This window comes from Podarcis pityusensis (assembly GCF_964106645.2).
Source record: "Podarcis pityusensis genome assembly, chromosome: 11".
In the NCBI taxonomy this organism is placed as follows: domain Eukaryota; kingdom Metazoa; phylum Chordata; class Lepidosauria; order Squamata; family Lacertidae; genus Podarcis; species Podarcis pityusensis.
The window spans coordinates 24,498,185-24,517,383 of NC_138036.1; the positions used below are offsets into that span (position 1 = coordinate 24,498,185).

Sequence of the window (19,199 nt, forward strand, 5' to 3'; positions counted from 1 at the left end):
GGGCAGGGCACAAACAATAAATTTATTATTGTTGTTACTATTAAGGCTCTGAAGACCATTGAGAGCTAACTTATTACATACTTCAGTATCCTCTGCAAATTTTTAGGGATCTCTGGGCTTGCTGGCAGTGATGCAGGCAGCTGGATTGAACTGTCACTTTATAAATTAATATTTAATATTTTGTTGGGAGCCGTCCGGAGTGGCTGGGGAAATGGGCTGGGTATAAATCATAAATTATTATTAATTCTTATTATTTCCCACAGTGCCCCAGAGCGATACTTGGTTGGAATTGTGGGGAATTAAAAAGGTAGTTTTACATTCAGCTGTCTGATGCTGTACCAGATCTCCAAGGTAGGCATCGCCAGCGAGCCTCTGGGACATTGACAGCTGCTCAAGGATGCCAACTGCTGACACAAACTCTGTGAATAACCAAAGCCCCAGCCATGTCCACTCAACACTTAAATAGTATTCTATTAAATGGGACTTAGTTAAGTGAGGCTAGGGTTGCACTAATTTCATTAAGACTGCACTAATTTCATTAAGATATTAGCCAAGTTATTCTGTAAGTGAAACTTAGGTTTGTATTCAACATTAGTTCTACTCAGTTCTACTTAGTTGAATACAACCCTTTGTATTTACATTTTAAAAATCTATTTTTATCTACCGTGACCCTAGTATAGTTAAAATAAATTTCTTTATGCTGTTATTTTTTCTAGTTGCCAAGAGAGCTATGCTCTCTGATCAGAAAGTAGCTTTACTGGAAGGTCACATTTGAGCTAAAGTTCCAATCAGTAATTTACAGATTGGGATTTGGAGAGAGACAGTTTTAGTACAGAAGCTGCCACTTGCCAGCCCATTGTTAGATTTCTTTATGTATCTTGAACGATGAGGCTCTTTTTCCATGAAGTCGTCTAGAAATAAATGATTAATAATCACATTTTAGAAATTAGCACTGAAATTCTAGATCTTTGTACATCTATGATATTTTGAGTTTATACTTGAAAATATGAAGTATATTGTGCACATGGGCACAAGAACAGGGTCTTTTCTGCAAAGGCCACCCAATTATGGAATTTAATTGTCAGCCATATCAGGCCACCTTCATCTCTTGTGTCTTTTGAACAGGCCTGAAAGATTCATTTCATTCTTTTGTCTTTTAATATAGGATGATGGTTACCAGATTGTAGTTTTCAGTGTGCCACTTTTTTCTTATGCTGTTTTTATATTTTTAGAGATCATTGGATATTTTAAATGTATTAAATGTGTTGTGTTTGTATGTTTGGTTGTAAACTGCTTTGAGAGATAGTCTTGCCTGAAAAGCAGAAAAGAAGGGTTTAATTTAAATAAATATTATACTGGTATACCACTTGGGTTGCTGTGCTTTACTGCAGCTTCCTATTGAGTTTACACTTAGTTGGAGACCTGAATGTCTGCGTGAAAGGACCCTACATAGGATTGTAACTTGTCTCAGTATTACCTGTTCCCAGCTATGTCTGTATGACTGCATATTCTCAGATTTTTTAGCACGTTAAACTTGTTAAAAGATTAGTTTGACAGTGATTAAATAATACAATTCCATCATTCTTGTCCCAAGAGAAACATCCAGGCTAAGTCATTTACTCTGAGATGACTTCTGAGTTGCCACTCTTGAAACTGGATGAGCTGGAAGGTGGGATTGGACACTTAAGCAACCATGATTGATGACTCATTTTTAGTATCTCAGTCAAGTATTTCACTAAAAAGGGTAGATTTATCTGTGTAATACATTTATTTTTTTACTGTATAACACTGTCAGGGCTTCACCATAGCTTTGCTACATGATGAATTGCCCTTGCTATACCAGCCTATATTGATTTTCAAGCTATTCATATCTCAGTAATTACAAAACAAGTTCCTTGTACAGTTTATGCATTTTATTACAACATGCATTCAGTGTGAAATAACTCTTCCTATTTGGTAATATGAATACAAAAATGGTTTGTAATAGTAATAATGAAAAATTATGCTGCAGCATAAAACATGCTAGACATTTAATATCTAGCACATATCCTCTAATGCATATTGTAAATATGTTTTTAAAACTTTTTTAAAAAAGTTTTGAGATAGGTAGTACAATATTAATCAATAAAACACATATTCAGTATGGCAGCTTTAAGAGAATGAAAGTGGTGGAGGGGAATCATCACTGGTTTGCAACAAATCTCATTTCATTGTCATCCTTTGAACAAAGAATCAGTGCAAGTTTATATATGAATACCATCACTTGGTTAAACAAGATCGAGCAGGATTTTTCTAAATAAGTTATTAGCTGGCACCATTCTTCGAGTTCTTCATTTGAAATGTCAAGTTTCAAATAATATAAATGTTCCCAACCTTTAAACACCATTGTTTGTTTTTCTGACTGCCTAGAATAACCTATATCCAGATTATGTTTTTGGCAGCTGCAAACAAGACACCTAAAAGGTTATTGCGCTTATAAACTGAAGTTGGCCAATGATGAGCAACCAAGCAGGAATAATAATAATAATAAATAGACATTTGTATACCACCCTTCATCCGTAGATCTCAGGGTGGTTCACAACATAATATTACAATATAAAAATGGCAAAAAATATGACAGCGTATGGTCTTAAATGAGTTAATTTGGAAGATGCTTATTCTCACCATCATAAATATGTACTAAGATCACAAAACTTCAAATATTTGGAACCTCAGTTTGTATCCATTTGGTAAGAGTCAGGCTCACCTCATACAAAGATGAGGATGCTCAAGTTGCAGGTTCTCACACTTCCCTCTCTCCTTCTTTCTGTGACGTGCATTTTAATCTTGACTGAACTATCCTGACTGACAAAGAGAAACGTCATTTGGTCTACTTCATAACATTTTTTATTATCTCTTTCACGGTGACACAATTAGTTTTTTTTTTAATATGATTCAAGGAATTAAATAAGATATAATATGGACCCTTAGCTTAAACGATTTTGTGGCTTATTGGGTCAGCTAAACAAAGCTTAGCTTGCAGCTATATTTATTTGAACAGAAAAAAAGCAAAGTAGTATTAATCATTTTTAAAGTTTTGAAAGTTACCTAAAGACACATGGGGTTGCTTGGAATATAAAGGTTACTTAAGATCAGAGGCAAGCTTATTAGTAACAAATAATCATGTTAGTTACAAACATGCACATCTAGCTATTGTTTGGTACTCTGTGGATACACCCAAACAAAGCTAATTATTTTATATTTACATTTGTTTAATTTGAGCCCCTGCACTCCCTACTAGGATGTTTTGTTGCCCTGAGTATGGTTTGTCATAAAAGAGTAGGATTTTAAAGCAAAGATAAGTAATAAATCAGTAGTTTCATTGAGATGATCAAAGTACTTTTTTTTGTTTCTGTTTTTAAACTTCACCTTAGTTTCTGAGGCCAGGTGGGTAAATCAAAGGCTGAAGCAAGTTAAGTTGGTGTTAGCACATGATGAGTGACTGTGACCAAGTATAGAGTCATCCAGTTTGTCAGTTATAGTGCACCCTGGGACCAGTTTCAAAGATTCATTCTCCAACAGGATGTAGTCTTTTTATGGAGCAATGCCGGGTCCATTTCCTTGTGGGTAGAAGGAAAAGGTAGGGTAGTCTCCTGACATAAAAATGTGACATAGGTCATCATGCCAGCAAATGCAACAGGAATTTCTGTTCACCTCTTCCCCCAATGTGTTCCCCAAAGAGACTGCAGAGGGCTGTGAGACCTGCTGACACAGATTTAGGGGAGCATCACAGATGTTGCAGGGGAAGGAGATGAAGCGGAAATTCTATTGTACAAGCAGAAGTCAATTATGCAACTAGAATTAGTTATTTAGCCATTATCTTCTGTTTTTTATATATCATATTTTCATGCTCTTGAAACATACAGCAGAAATGGCATGTTGCATACCAATTCTGAGTTTCTTTGTTTCCAGTCTTCACCTTTGGAAAAAATGGTAATTGAACCAGCAGAGGGAGTACTAAACCCTTAGAACTATAGGTTTTGCTTTAGTCCTAGTTGGTTTCCTTTTGAATATCCTTATGAAAAATACAGTAATGTTGTATGAATCTAATCAATGCCTTAATCACTTTGGGCAGTATTTTTGAAACTGGGTTCTGAGCAGAAGGGGTTGTCCCTAATTGTCCATGTCATACTGATAATGGCATATAAACAACGAAGTTAAAAGTTTTCTAGAGTACAGTTGTGATACTGTAATAGAAGAGGAAGATGAAATGACAGGAGGACTGTACAGGTTGTCTTTTTTCTATGTGCTGATAGGGTCCTAAGAACTGATGCACCATCTGTCATGATTTTTTGCTTTCACTACAGAATCTATTTGGAGTAATTAGAGTTGTTATCTGAATAAGCAGCTACTTGGCTAGAATAAGGAAGGCAGGGTCTGTTTATAAAAGCGTCAACTACTTGTTTGCAATTTTTAAGCTATAAGGGTGGATGTTTTTACAAAACTATCAATTCTTAGTACATTCATTGTCTAGTCACTGATAAAACTGATTTTTCTCGTCTCCTGTCTTTCATCCCATTGTTTCTTTTCATTCTTTTCATTCTTTTTAAATGATGCTGTAGATTTATATTAATGTATAAATTGTATGCAGTATTGGTTAGATACTTTGTACCTCATAATGGGGGGGACAACGATGACACACAGATACTGTATACAATTTGTAAAAATACTACAGTGGCATGGTTTGTGGGAAACTACTGTATTCTTTGATAAAACACAAACTTGTAGAATTTAAGTGTGGCCAGACGGCGGCAGCATTGATTCAAAAAGCTTTAGATTGATGGCTTGTCTGTGCACTCTTATTTCCTCTTGGCAAACAATATTGAGAGATAGGCCATATCTCCTGCCCTGTTCCATTTTAAAGAGAGATGCTCTAGATTTGGAACAGTACAAATACTTATTTCTTTATGAATCACTTCCCATAAAATATCTCAAAGTGATTTTACATTAAGAACAGCAACAATTTAAAGTGTCACATCATAATCACAATAACAGTGTAGAATCATAGAATTGTAGAGTTGGAAAGGACCATGAGGATCATCTAGCTCAACCCCCTGCAGTGCAGGAATCTTGCCCAAGTATACAGAATTGCATCAAGGAATAGAAATAGTCAAATTACAAAACACAAGAGAGTGGTAATAATACCAGTATTATCCTTGTGACAAATTGGCTAAAACACTAACACAATAAAGTAAAAATTTGAATAATGAATCATGATAGAGTGATGTTCATAAGGTCATTATAGCAATGCCTTATTCTTCAAGGGGCACGTGTTTCTGTAATTTGTACTTCCTTTATCCTCTTGTCTCATGGCATTTCTTTTTTATTTTAAATAATTTGGTCATAAATTTAGATTTCACTTACAGATCCAAGCACTACTACCATTTTCCCATTGCAAATAGAAAAATAAGAATTTTGTTTTAGCAGAAATGTGCATTGGCAGAGTACTAAAATTGTACTCCTGTTGACCACCATCTAGTATTTGTGGACAGATAATGTGCTATATCTAAATGTTTTTTTTTAAAAATGTTCCATGAGGGTGTGTTTTTTTGGAAAAGAACAGTAAAATAGGTATCTCTCTGTAACACGACTTCCCCTCCCTTCAGCCTGACTTCCATTGTTAGGGAAAAAATAGCACCGTAGTCATAGCAGCTATTAAAATTCAAAATTGGAAACAAAAATTGCCTCACATCATTCTCATAGGAATGCATATAGAGCCTTAAAAATAGCTCTTTAAGAGTATGAGCTACCACCACTCATTTTGATATACTGTTAACATTGATGCCTAACAAATTTTGATAACTTGCTCCTGGATCAAAACAAGCTGGCTGTTTTGTTAGATTCTATTTCATGGAAATATTTCTTGTATTTTAACTTCAGTATATATGATCACTCTATTATTTTTAAAAATATTTTTACTTTAAGTTGACCTCTTGTAGAGCCACACATCTGCTCTATGCTTTTGTCATTCCCCCCCCCCCCCATCACAGGCAAATCTGTGCTAATAGTGGCTAAATTAGTGTAATATAATACTTTGACTTCATGAGAACTCTTCACTGGGCAGCTTTTAATAGTCCAATAAAAATCTGATGTTTCATCTGCAGTATAAAGAATGGTCAAAAGTCAGTTTTTCCTGTGATGGGACTCTGCCTTCAAAGAACCTAGGGGTCAGCTTCTGATTACATAGTATTGTAAAAATGCTGATTAAATGTATTCATAGGATCATCTCAGTTCCTAACAGTGCAAATAAAATTCATAAATTATTTTTAAGTCAGTGGTGGTATGCAATAATCTTGTTTTACAAGTTAACTCTTTTTACATTTTGTCCTTTTCTATAATCTGCCTCTGGGTTCTGAAACTTCAGATCCCTTTATTATCTGTTTTGTGGTGCAATAAGCAATCTAATATTGTTGTGTTTTGCTGTCATAACTCTCCTTTATCTAGTTCAGTTTTATTTTAAAAATTTGTACACTGCTTAGTTTCTAAAACCTAGCAACATCATTTTAAAGTGTGGAGGAGAAAGAGGGATTTAAACCTTGATTTTAAGTTTTTGCCCAAGTAATTTCATTAGTCCAGTAGAATGCATATTTAGCTCTTGAAAACAGTATTGCACCTCTTTAATGAAATACACCTAGTATTCTGGAATGTTATTGTAATATGGTTACCCATTCAAGTTAATATTAAGATCCTAAATTGATAATTTAAAAAAGTTTTCCTCAGGAAAATAATTTCCTGATGTTGTTTTGATGACTCCTACATTTTTATTTTTAAGTAAGGATGTGGGATGTTGCTGGGCCTCCAACTCCTTCATCACCCCAGACCAAAGGCCATGTTGGCTGAAGTCTATTCAAGTTGGAATCCAGCATCAGCTGGAAAGCCAGTTCTCCATCCCTATTTCAAAGCCCACTTTAAGAATACTGGCCACAATTTTTAATATATGAAGAAGCAGGCACAGGAATTCTGTGTGCATTTGGGCCACAAGGGGAAAGGAGGAAGCTGATGCTCTCATGTTTGTTTGTATGTCCTGCAGAGGTGTCTTGGTAATATGAAGAGCCAGGCATGGGAAAGGGTAGGTTGGATTTGGGTACCAGGAGTGGTGTTTCTTTTTGATTTACCCTTCCTTTGCATCCCAATGGCTTGTTTGGAAACAAATCCTGACTATCATCTGCCAGTGAGTGATACATAGTCTCTTTGTGAAAGTTTCACTGACATCTGTACAGTTCTATGCTGTGTTCTAGTTACTGAGGAATTTTTGCCATAGATGTTGCACATAGTAATGTGGTGGATTTCTTTGTTTTATTGGCCCCAGGGATGCCTTGAAATGTGATAAGATTTACATCCAGTATATTCTATCTTGCTAAGGCCTGTTTGCAGTGACAGGATTTCAAATGGTTTCTGGAATGCCTGCATAATCTGTAGCAAAAATGGCACAGTGCAGCTGGTATTAATGAGCTGTGTTTACTATTTGGAGGTTTTAAATAAATTATTTCAAAACTCAAGTGTAGCTTTAAGTGCTTGCCAAATGGCACTTTTTGTAATTCAGATTCCATTGATGGGAATCAGGGAAAACATTAGAAATGATTTCTAAATCCCCATTCTCTTACACTTAAAAAGAACAACACATTTATAATAGCACTTTAAGTAAAAATGGAAAGTGTCCTAGAGTAATTTTTATGGTGCTGAGGAGAGAAGGAGATTGATGTTCAGCATGTTTGGTATAAATATGATACTTTGTATTCTCGTGCAAGAAAAGGAAGTCATCAATATCTTTTTTTAATAGTTTAAATTATGGAGTAATATATGAAATTAGAACACACTATATACTGCTATTTCTCCGATGCTTTTTAGCTAATATTTCATGTTAAGTCAGTTTGAATATTCTCTAGTGTTTCTCACACAAATGTAATTTCTAAGAAAGTTTAGTTAATTGGATGGATAAAGTTGCTAAAATGGTACAGCAGGCTTCAGTTTGTTATTAAATCATTGTTAACCTGTTTTTCCATTAAAAAGGGTCCCAGAATGACTTGCAGATATCAGTTTAATAAAACAGCTCCTGCCCTTAGGCATACAGTCTAAAAGACAGTACACAACGGGGAAAGGGGTTGGGAAAGAGGAAGAAAATCAAACCAACTTGGGTGTTAGATTTTAGTTTCAAAGTTCCAGCTGGGTTAGAAACAGTTCAAGAATTTGACTTAAGTGTTGGTCATTTTTACTGTATTTTATAAATTCATGATGTATATCACCATGATATTTTTTGAATGAGTTGTCGGGTTAGAAATACTTGTGTACAGTGAGGGGGAAAAGTATTTGATCCCCTGCTAAATTTGCCCGTTTGCCTTCTGACAAAGAAATGACCGGTCCTGGGTTAAACCACAGAGCCTAGGACTTGCTGATCAGAAGGTCGGTGGTTCGAATCCCCACGACGGGGTGAGCTCCCGTTGCTCGGTCCCTGCTCCTGCCAACCTAGCAGTTCGAAAGCACGTCAAAGTGCAAGTAGATAAATAGGTACCGCTCCGGCGGGAAGGTAAACGGTGTTTCCTTTCACTGTTCTGGTTCGCCAGAAGCGGCTTAGTCATGCTGGCCACATGACCCGGAAGCTGTACGCCGGCTCCCGCGGCCAATAAAGCGAGATGAGCACCACAACCCCAGAGTCGGCCACGACTGGACCTAATGGTCAGGGGTCCCTTTACTCTTTACCTTTATTGTAGCTGTGAGAGACAGAATAACAACAGGAAAACCCCCAGAAACCCAGAAGACAAAAGTCACAGATTGATGTGCATTATAATGAGTGAAATAAATATTTGATCCCCTATCAACCAGCCAGATGTCAGGCTACTTGGTATCTTCACTGTATGTATTTAGCTGAGATTAGAAGCACCTGCTGTAAGGGAGAGGTCTTACCTGTAATCCCAGCTCATTACAGTACCTGTACAAAAGACACCTGTACACAAATTAGCCACCAAGACCAAGACCAAAGAAAATAGTTGGTAACACACTACTCCTTGAAGGACTGAGATCTTGCAGAGCCTGCAAGGTCCCCTTGCTCAAGACAGCACATGTACAGGCCCATCTGCAGTTTGCCAGTGCACATCTGAATGACCCAGAGGAGAACTGGGTGAAAGTGTTGTAGTTAGATGAGACCAAAATCGAGCTCTTTGGCACCAACTCAACTCGCCATGTTTGGAGGAGGAGGAATGCTGCCTACGACCCCAAGAACACCATCCCCACCGTCAAACATGGAGGGGGACATATTATGCTTTGCGGGTGTTTTTCTGCTAAGGGACAGGACATCTTCACTGCATCGAAGGGACGATGGACGGGATCATGTGTTGTCAAATCTTGGGTGAGCACCTCCTTCCCTTAGCCAGGGCATTGAAAATGGGTCGAGGATGGGTATTCCAGCATGACAGTGACCCAAAACCCATGGCCAAGGCAACAAAGGAGTGGCTCGAGAAGAAGCACATTAAGGTCCTGGCCAGTTTCCAGACCTTAATCCCCTCGAAAATATGTGGAGGGAGCTGAAGGTTCGAGTAGCTACACATCAGCCTTGAAATCTTACTGACTTGGAGAGGATCTGCAAAGAGGAGTGGGACAAAATATGTCCTGAGATGTGTGCAAACCTGGTGGCCACCTATAAGAAATGTCTGGCTTCTGTAATTGCCAACAAGGGTTTTGCCACCAAGTACTAAGCCATCTTTTGCAAAGGGATCAAATACTTATTTCACTCATTATAATGCACATCATTCTCTGACTTTTGTCTTCTGGGTTTCTGGGGGTTTTCCTGTTGTTATTCTGTCTCTCACAGCTACAATAAACCTACCATTAAAATTATGGACTGGTCATTTCTTCGTCAGAGGGCAAATGGGCAAATTTAACAGGGGATCAAATACTTTCCCCCCTCACTGTAAGTAAAGGAGAATCCAGGAGTCACTGTTAGCTTAGCTTAGCCAGTGGCAAGGCCCTGCAGTCCCATCAGTCCTTCTACTTTAGCCTGATGGAATATACTTGAAAACTGAAATATGTTAGCCAGTGCTAGAGATGATAAAAGTCTTCATTCAAGTCAGGTAGTGGAATTGGCAAGTGGAATATCCAGAAGAAAATTGTTCTGGGAAGACTGGAAAAATAGAAATAGCCAGACCTCATAAAACATGCATGCAAGTGTATGATAACTTTATGTCTGTCAACCTAAAAAACTTAGATATTATCACATCTGGATTTTATTTGCTTGCTGAGATGACTGTGTTTACATTATGCCTGCAGTTTGCTTTTGCCAAGGCTATTCACAATTGCCTATTATTCTATCATTCATTTGTATACTAGTATTACATTTGTATAGTAACATTAATTTTAATCACAGAGTTCCATGTTACGTTAAGCATTCCACATTTGTTTCTTGAGTGAGGCATTTGCTTCCTTAAAAAAGGGGGATAGTTGCATTTAAGTGTTGGTCCTTTTTAAAAAAAATGAAATAAAAAAATCCATCTGTTCATCTGTCACGTGGATGAATGTGCATTATCATATTTTAAATTGACAGCTTAATCTTTCTGTTTCTCAACTTCTACTCTGCATTTTTTGCCACAATTCTTGCTTGCATGCAGAAAAGGATCATAAACTGTCTAAAACAGCACTGTTTCTCCCCTATCTTTTAGAGTCTTTTTTGCAACATCTCAGTGACCTATCAACCCATGGATAGCTGTTTTAATAAATCAGGCTTCCTCATACTCGGCCCTCCAGATGTTTTGAGACAACAATTCCCATCATCCCTGACCACGGGTCCTGCTAGCTAGGGATCATGGGAGTTGTAGGCCAAAAACATCTGGAGGGCTGAGTTTGAGGAAGCCTGCTCTAGATGGCTACTTGTCTTTTCTTCTATAGTCCTAGCATGCTTGTTAACTTGCTGGTTAAACTATTAAAGACTGATATCCTTCCGTATGTGAATGTAGTATTTCTCTCAGCTTCCATTGTTTGACAAATGCAGAATATTTTAATTGTTCATAATTTATATTTGCAATATATGTTAGTCCTTTTTGAACTAAATTCAGGCCACTTGCAGTGATATTGCAACACTGTGAATTAAGTCTGTATGAAAATAAAGAACTGTAATAAAATCAAGCTTGATGGACCACACATTGCTCATCTTAGAATCAGAGGAATATAACCTTTTGCACATGAAAGGAGGCAGGACCTTTTATCTAAAAAAGATAGTTAAAACAGTAGTCCTGATTACTGGTTTGGCCATATTAGGGTGGTAAATGAAATTGAAATATAGTTTCTGTCTAGTGGAGAGTTCTCCTTTACAACACACACGTGCAATTCTGGTTCACACAGAACTTTCTCCCTTCTGTATGTATGCCAAAGCAATTCACTTAGCAAAAATCAGGAAAAAATGAATGTACAAAATGACCCCTTGAATGCTGGTGAACAAGAGGCACAAGAAAGGAAAGGGTACTCAAATATAAAGAGAGAATACATTATAAAAAGGGAAATATATGATTCTGAGCCTTGGATTCATCCAGTGGAGATGAGTGATGCATTGTTAAAGATCCCTGAAAGCTGTTAAGAACTCTTGAAAATGATGAGTAAAATGTAAAGAAATGTGCAGTGCTATTGAAAATTGATGTGGGAGACAATGTAAAGAAGTGGTGTGTGAGAGAGAAAGAGAGATACGTTTACAAACTGTTGAAAAACAAAAACATCACCACCACAATGCTACATTGGAAATCTAGAAAAAGAGTGACCATGGGTAACTAGTAAAACACCAACATTGAAATGCTGAATGGCATTTAGCAGATTCTTCAAATAAGTATTTGAGAAGAAGAATGTTAATAACACCATTCAAAGATGTTTGAGGGCTCTTGAGAGAGAACTGAAAGAAAAAGCATTCCACTGAAAAAAAGAAAAGCAATTACTTGGGAAATGGAAATATCTATGTAGTGAAGGGTCAAGGCCAAATTAACCAGTAACTTTATTGCTAGTGAGAAAGGAATGTATTTGGGAAGAGTTAAGTATGGGAAGGCATGCTTCATGTACGCACAGGGGCTACCAAGCACTCCAACAAAGGCTTTGTTGCCTCACCAGTGGTAACAACTTTATTAGCGAATACATATTTCTTGCAAATACATTTGCTTGCCAAGAACTTTTAATACTCAAATGTCCCTTTTCTAGTTTTTCTAGCTTATGCAAATAAAATATTTTCTCAGGCAGAGGCAGTATACTGTTTGTGAGCCTTCTTCACAAGAATGGAGCTCTTCAATCCCAAAACAACTCTTTTTTTGCAGAGGCCATTGCTTTATCTAATTTTGCTCACATTCCTCAATATGTCACACACTTTGGCTTAGAGGAGCTAGCACAAAGGTGCGAACTATAGTACCACGGTCAGTTTGCCAGATTTGCAAAATAGCAGCAGGAAACTGTCTCTAGAGATGGCTTTCCTCTCATGAGAGAGTTCTAGCTTCAAAAGCTGGGTTTCAGTCAACAGTAAATGGGTATTAGCTGGAAGGAGAGATTGAACGCTTTATAATTGGAATAGAAAAAGAGGGCAGTTGTGCCCTGGAGAAAGTGAGGTGCATGGAAATAATATGGAGTACAGTATTAGGGTGAAGTTTATTGTGAAACTTGGTAGAGTTGGGAAGACGAGTCTTGGGTGGAGCTGTGAACCATTTCTGTTTCATTTGTCTTTGGACCAAACTGTATGTTGCATCATGTTAAGTGTACTTAAGATCTGAACCAGGGGCTTGCACCAGTTTCCCTCTCAATCACCCTCTGCCTGATCTATTTGTTCCCAAAGGTGTCGTTTATTGCAAATATGGTGCATGGTCAAATGGTTCTGGGGTGGCATTTTTAATTTGGAGATGCACAGATTTCCATAGAGCCATACCTACCTTGTCTTCAAAATAAGCCAGTTTCAGTGTGCTTTTGAAGAGGTGTGAGTAATGTAATATGTATTTGGTCCTTTGTCTCATTCAGGGATTCGGCTCTTTTCTATCAAATTTTACTTTGCTCTTTATGTTGTTACCTGTGATATAGATTTTCTTTTAGTCTACTGAAGTAGAGTGTTAGTGCAGTAGTTTTGTGTCCTCTCTCACTCTGGCCACTTTCTAAACATGTAAGGAATATAGCTTCTTTGGTAAAATTTGCTGACTTAATTGTGTTTCCAATTTTACGTTTAGGCTATACCTTTTTTACTGCTATCTCCTATTACAGTACATAGTCAAAATGGATCTTTGTGCTGAGAGCCTATGATTATTCAAAAATCCACAGCTGCTGACAAAGCACTGCAAGGGATCAGATTCAGGCTGCAGAACATATCATGCTCTGATGCTCCTGTAAATCAATAGAGCGGTGTGTTCTTCCCTAACGTTGGCTACCCAGAACCACTTCTGATATGTAACCTGCAACGCCTGTATGAATGGTAATCTTTATGAAGCCCCACACATAATGTCTATGAAATAAGAATTATTAATCTGAACAAGGTGTTTTCTAAAGAACAGTAAGAAATTTAAATGCATAGGAGGTGGATTGAATAGAAAAGTATACTAGGAGAAACTTGCATCGATTTCAAGATGAGGTTGAAAGTACTAGTGGGGTAAGACTGAAGGAAATGCCAATATTGATTTGCTTTTGGAAAAGAAATAATTAACTGTCAAGTTGTCCACTGGGTGATCTATTTAATATATTTTTCTTATATTTTAATTCACCCTCTCCCATTGTACAGGTGTGCTCACGTATACATAAATCTGCAAATATTATGCACAAAGAAAGAACTGTAGGTTATTAAATGGTTATGCTTTTCATCTCAAGTTGCACATATAGATTTACAAGTCTGAAGAGGATTAAATACTTGAATTAACCCCGTTTAACAGTGCAATCCTAGGCACATCTACTCAGAGGTAAGGCCCATTGAACTGAATTGGGATTCTTCCCAGATAAGTAAGAATATGAGTGTGTCCCAAGATTTATTGTCTGAAATGAGACTAAATTCAGTCCATGCATTTTTAAAAATCTTAACTAAGCTGAAGGGGTATGGGTGCTATGCTTAATTCCCCCCCCCCCCCCCGCTTTCTGCTACTACCTATATTATACTTGTGACTTCTTACCAAGGAGGATATATATGCCTCTGTCAGAAAGATTTCAGGTTGTATATGATGAGTTCCCAGAAGTTCTAAGAAGTGGTAGGATATCATACGTCCTTTAGAGGAAGAAGCACCCCAGAGAATTATGAAATCGCAAGGCAGGAGTCCATTCAGAGAAAGAGGAACTCCCAGATTAACTCTGCCTCATGCAGCAATATACAAGACTCCTTAAGGCTTCTATGTTAATTGTGGGGCTTGATCTCTTTTTAACCACTGCAGCAAGTATTCTCCCATCAGAGTTTGTAGGAGGGGCAACTGACCTTCAGGTTTTCTTTTTGAGGAAGATCAATCATCAAACCACTAAATTGGAGGAGTCTTCAAAGCTGTCTAGTCCAATCCTTGATCGGGTTTTCCAGCACTTGATCTGAAAGTCTTGCCAGTATTCAGTCTGTTCACCTTCAGAATAAATCCAAGACAATGAAGTAATTCATGCATTATTGAGATAAGGGAGCAGAAAGAACAGGTCCCCTTTCTGCAGTCTTGACAGAGACACCACCTGTGTTCTTCTTCTTCTCTTGCAGCTGTTGTTCAAAGTGGTCCAAAAGATTTGATAATTACCCTCACAGGGCGTAAGAAAACCATGGTTCATGGAACTGATAAACATTTCCTTGTGTATGTTTTGGTGGCTCCTAAAGATAGTATATTTCCTTAATCAGGAGATGCCATTGCACTTGAGGTCAAAAGTGGCCTGTGTGCCAAAGTATATGCAACCATAACCGTTTAACTCTGCTCTTGACTACAGCCTCCCTCACCTCACCCCATTCTCATTTTCTACACACACACACACACTTTGTCAAGGGCACAAGGGACCCTAGGTACACCTCTGCCTCCGGAGCAGGAGAAAACAAGCTTGTTCTGTCTTCCATGTGACACCTTATCCAGGCTAAACATCCTCAGCTCCCTCAACTGTTCCTCATAAGGCATGTTTTCCTGACTCTCGTACAGAGATTCTCCACTTTGACTTTTAGTAGGGTTCTATCTGAAATGGATTTTTCTTCATACAGGCATGGAGAGCCTGCTTGTGTCATTTAAATAAGGTTCCCTAAGTAAAAAGATCTCAGATGGTTGCTATTCCTCACATCTTTTCTACTGCTATTTTCTTCTTCTGTATGGAGTAAATTGTTGCTGCTACTGAACAAAAGGTTACTTTGAAGCATAATCATATCTGAGAACACCTCTCTCAGATGTTGCTTCATATGGATTAGGATACATCTCAGGGCCATCCCAGTTATCTACCGTAGTTTTCGCTCTATAGGACACACTTTTTCCCCTTCAAAAATGAAGGGGAAATGTGTGTGCGTCCTATGGAGCGAATGCAGGGGGGAGGCAGGCAGGAAAAGCCCCCAAAAGCCGCACACAAGCTCCGTGCGGCTTTTGCGGGCTTTTCCTCAGGAGGGAGAAGGGACTGACATGGCCAGTCAGTCCCTTCTCCCTCCTCATAGAAAATCCCACAGGAGCCGCGCGCTCCTTAAAGGGTGCACGGCTCCTGTGGGCTTTTGGGGGAGGTGGGGGTATTGCCATAGCCGCGCGCAGCCTCTCCCTGCCGGAGAGGTTGCGCGGAGCTAAAGAATCCATAGCCCCGTTCAGCCTCTCCCGGCTGGAGAGGTTGCGCGCGGCTATGGCAGAAGCCAAGACAGCGAGCGGGATGCGTACCGCACCCTGCCTTGGCTTCTTTGCTCTTTGGGGCGGGGGGGGGGGGAACCCGGGCTTCCCCGGCAGCCCTGAGAAGCTTGTGGAGCAGCAGGAAGGCTGTGCACCTTTCCACTGCTCCCCGACTTGCTCTTTGGGGCTGGCAGTGGGCTTTTCCCCGCCAGCCCCAAAGAGCAGGTTGAAAGGAACCCGAAGCTTACAGAGCGCAGCGGGAACTCCCGCAGTGCTCCGGAGGCTTTGGGTTGCCTTCACTGAAGCCTGGAGAGTGAGAGGGGTCGGTGTGCACCGACCCCTCTTGCTCTCCAGGCTTCCAAGGTAGCCACCTGAAGGTGACTGAACACACCTTGAACGGCACCTTGTTTTAGAGGGGGAGAACAAGGGGAAAAAATTCTCCCCCTCTCTGCGCAGTGCCTCCTGCTGCTTCGCTGAAGGGGCGCTGGGCAGAGAGGGGGATATTTTTGTTGTTGTTGTTCTCCCGTCTAAAACAAGGTGTGTCCTATGGTCGGGTGCGTCCTATAGAGCGAAAAATACGGTAAATATGATGTCCTGCCACTCCATTGAATGTAAATTATGTTCAGCAGTGCTGTTCTGGGTGCCGTCTTTGTGGGCGATCTTAGGCTACATGCAGTGTTAGAAACAGATATGAAAGCTAGGAGCTAAATGGCACCTTAAATCTATGTTATGGGCGCAACAATGGAATGTCTAGGCACGCTTATTTATAACAATACAACAAAGCTGAAAATGAATGAACTGCAGCTAAAATTATGTTCATTTTTCACATGGTCTAATCCTTCCCCTGCCCAGCCCCCTAATATTCTTAAGAGGGTCTCTTCTCCAGTCTTCAGAGAGTAGCTGGAAGTGGAAAGACAGAAAAAGCTCCTCCTTTCCTTCCACTCTGAATTTTAATCGGGAATCTTAGGTGCAGTATTGCACCCAGAGCTCAGAAACTGCTCGCGCTAATGAAATTCCTTGTCTCAAAATGCTCCTAGAACAATGGGAATTTCAAACACTGGCTACATGTGAGTATATCTTCATGGTAGGATTGTCTGATACCTTAAGAAGATTAGGTGTGTTCTGGCTTAGGGGCAACACAGGAGAGAGTCAGTAGTTTTGTTTCCATACTTCCCTACATGCTGAGCTGTGTAAATGATGAAGCAATCAAAGAAAGGCATTGCAATCTCCCTTCAATGATTGTGGCAAATCAGGTACTGAGTAAAATCCTCTTATTTGTGGTCTGGGACTGCCAACTGCAGTGCAAGGGTGATGGGCTATGTCTGCTTCAGGGTCCAGTAATTTGACAGATTTAAGGGGGGGGGAGTATTTTAACTTGCAAATTGCTGTGCAGCAGGAATCATTTGAACCTTCTCTAAATTAATTTTAAGTTTCACATGTGGATAAAAAAGTGCATCTCTGTGTGGGAGTAAGAACTGAGTATGTTGCATGTGATAGCTGATGTATCATCTCAAATCCCTGTGAGGCATGGAAGCCTTTTCACCTTTTAAAAGAAAACTACAGAGAAGCAACTAATCCATGGTTTCAAATACAGCTATTAGCAGAGCTGGAAGTAAAATGGAATCTCCTGAGGCCTTTCCCACATGGCTGTTAAAAGCAACACAATGGAATGAAATAAGTATGAAGAACTTGCTGTGATTCCCACGGTTGGTGAAATTTCTTGTACTGAGTAAGTGTGTGGGGGTTCAAACACTAAAAATGAGCTTTAATATTTAATCATCTGTTCTTCTTCTGAGACCTATACCTGATTTCTTTAAGATGTAATCGAGAAGAAATTATTATTTCTATGGTTCCACCATTAAATATATACTGACAATATAGGCATATTCATGTACCAGGATGCTAGGAACAAGGTATAAAATGTGGAAACTGTCCTTAAACCTTGTTTATAGTTGACATCAGATTAAGTCAAAAGTAGGCTGAAACGTTAGCTTTTGAGGAAGGATTTTAATGAATGGATGAGGTAGCACTGCAAATGTCCAGGGAGGGAGTTCTGTGCAAGGGAGAATGGACAAAGCAGGATATACAGATTTAGTTGGTTGAGGATGGAGGAGCAGTAGAAGTCAAGGTAAGGACATAATGTAAAAAAGGGTAAAATGATACATTGTTCCAAAGCTGTGGAGAACTTTAAGGTAGAGACATTGGGTTTGTGGTAGATTTAATTGGGTATGGAAAACATATCCTCTTTGGAAGAGAAGAGGATATAGATGTGTACAGGCCATCCCCTCTTCTAACCCTCCCTCCATCTATTGGATTTCTGGTTGCTCGAATACTGGGCCATCAGGCCTGGTAATGCGGTTACTTGATGCCAGCTTGGTTCATAATAAGACTTTGATTGCAGATGTGGGAGTACTGAAACCTGCATGGATGAGCTTAGTGTTTAGGGATGTTTTTAATAACTGATGTTGTAATGTATTTTTAACCTTCTGTTGGAAGCTGCCCAGTGGCTGGGAAACCCAGCCAGATGGGCAGGATAGAAATAATAAATTATTATTATTATTATTATTATTATTATTATTATTATTATTATTATTATTTTGATCTGACTCAGCTTTGGGTACTGAGTGCAATCCAGGGTTGGCAGTGCTATGGCCTATAGATTGCCATTTTATAGTCATACCTCATGTTACAGAAGTAACGGAAGTAACAGAATGGATTACTTCTGGGTTTCGCCACTCGCACATACGCGCAAAATGACATCATGCACAGAAGCAGTGAACCGTGACACGCACAGACGTGGGTTGCGTTCTGTTCAGGTTGCGAACAGGCCTCTGGAACGGATCCTGTTCGCAGCCAGAGGTACCACTGTACTCACCAGAAAGTGCCCCTGCAATGGGAGGGAGTTTGAAAACCTGCACCTGGTGCTGAGGAAAAAGACAGATTGGGATTCCTGTTGGTATATTTCTTACTCTGCTGCCTGACAGCTTCCCTGACCAAGGTAACTGTGGTGGTTGTATTTGAATAACATCTGAAGGGTATCACGTTGGTTACCCCTGATCTAGACCCATTCCTGTCTCCATCTCAGTTCAGACTCAGTTTGGGGATGAAATTGGTCTTTGTCGCCTTGATGGACTACCTTGATCAAGAGAGGGACAGGGGAGTGCCACCCTATTACTTGCTCTCTCAGTAGCTTTTGGTGCTACCAACTATGGAATCCTTCTGGACCAGCTTTGTGAGGTGGGAGCTAGGGGAACAGTGTTGCAGTGCTTCTGCTCATGCTTTTGGAGAGTAGCATTGGTTAAGTGGCAGTTATGCTGTGGAGTGCCCCAAGGTACTATTTTCTTCCCAGTGCTGAACAGCATCTATATAAAGCCACTGTGTATAGCCATTGGGAGATTTGGGGCAAGGTGTCCCATCTTAATACTT

General features: G+C 39.3%; 1 protein-coding gene and 1 long non-coding RNA gene across 3 annotated transcripts in view; one reads left to right on the forward strand and one right to left on the reverse strand.

Moving 5' to 3' along the window:
• NDUFAF2 (NADH:ubiquinone oxidoreductase complex assembly factor 2) overlaps positions 1 to 19,199 on the forward strand; it is a 41,347-nt gene that overhangs the window by 631 nt on the left and 21,517 nt on the right. The window lies entirely within an intron of this gene.
• On the reverse strand, positions 359 to 18,781 carry LOC308458436. Of its 2 annotated transcripts, XR_013977407.1 has the most exons (4): positions 18,649 to 18,781; positions 14,432 to 14,567; positions 2,747 to 2,844; positions 359 to 911 (listed from the first exon to the last, which is right to left on the reverse strand). It is a non-coding gene; the product is annotated as an uncharacterized lncRNA (long non-coding RNA). The 2 variants fall into 2 exon arrangements; XR_013977408.1 differs by lacking the exon at positions 18,649 to 18,781 and having other exon boundaries at positions 14,432 to 15,065.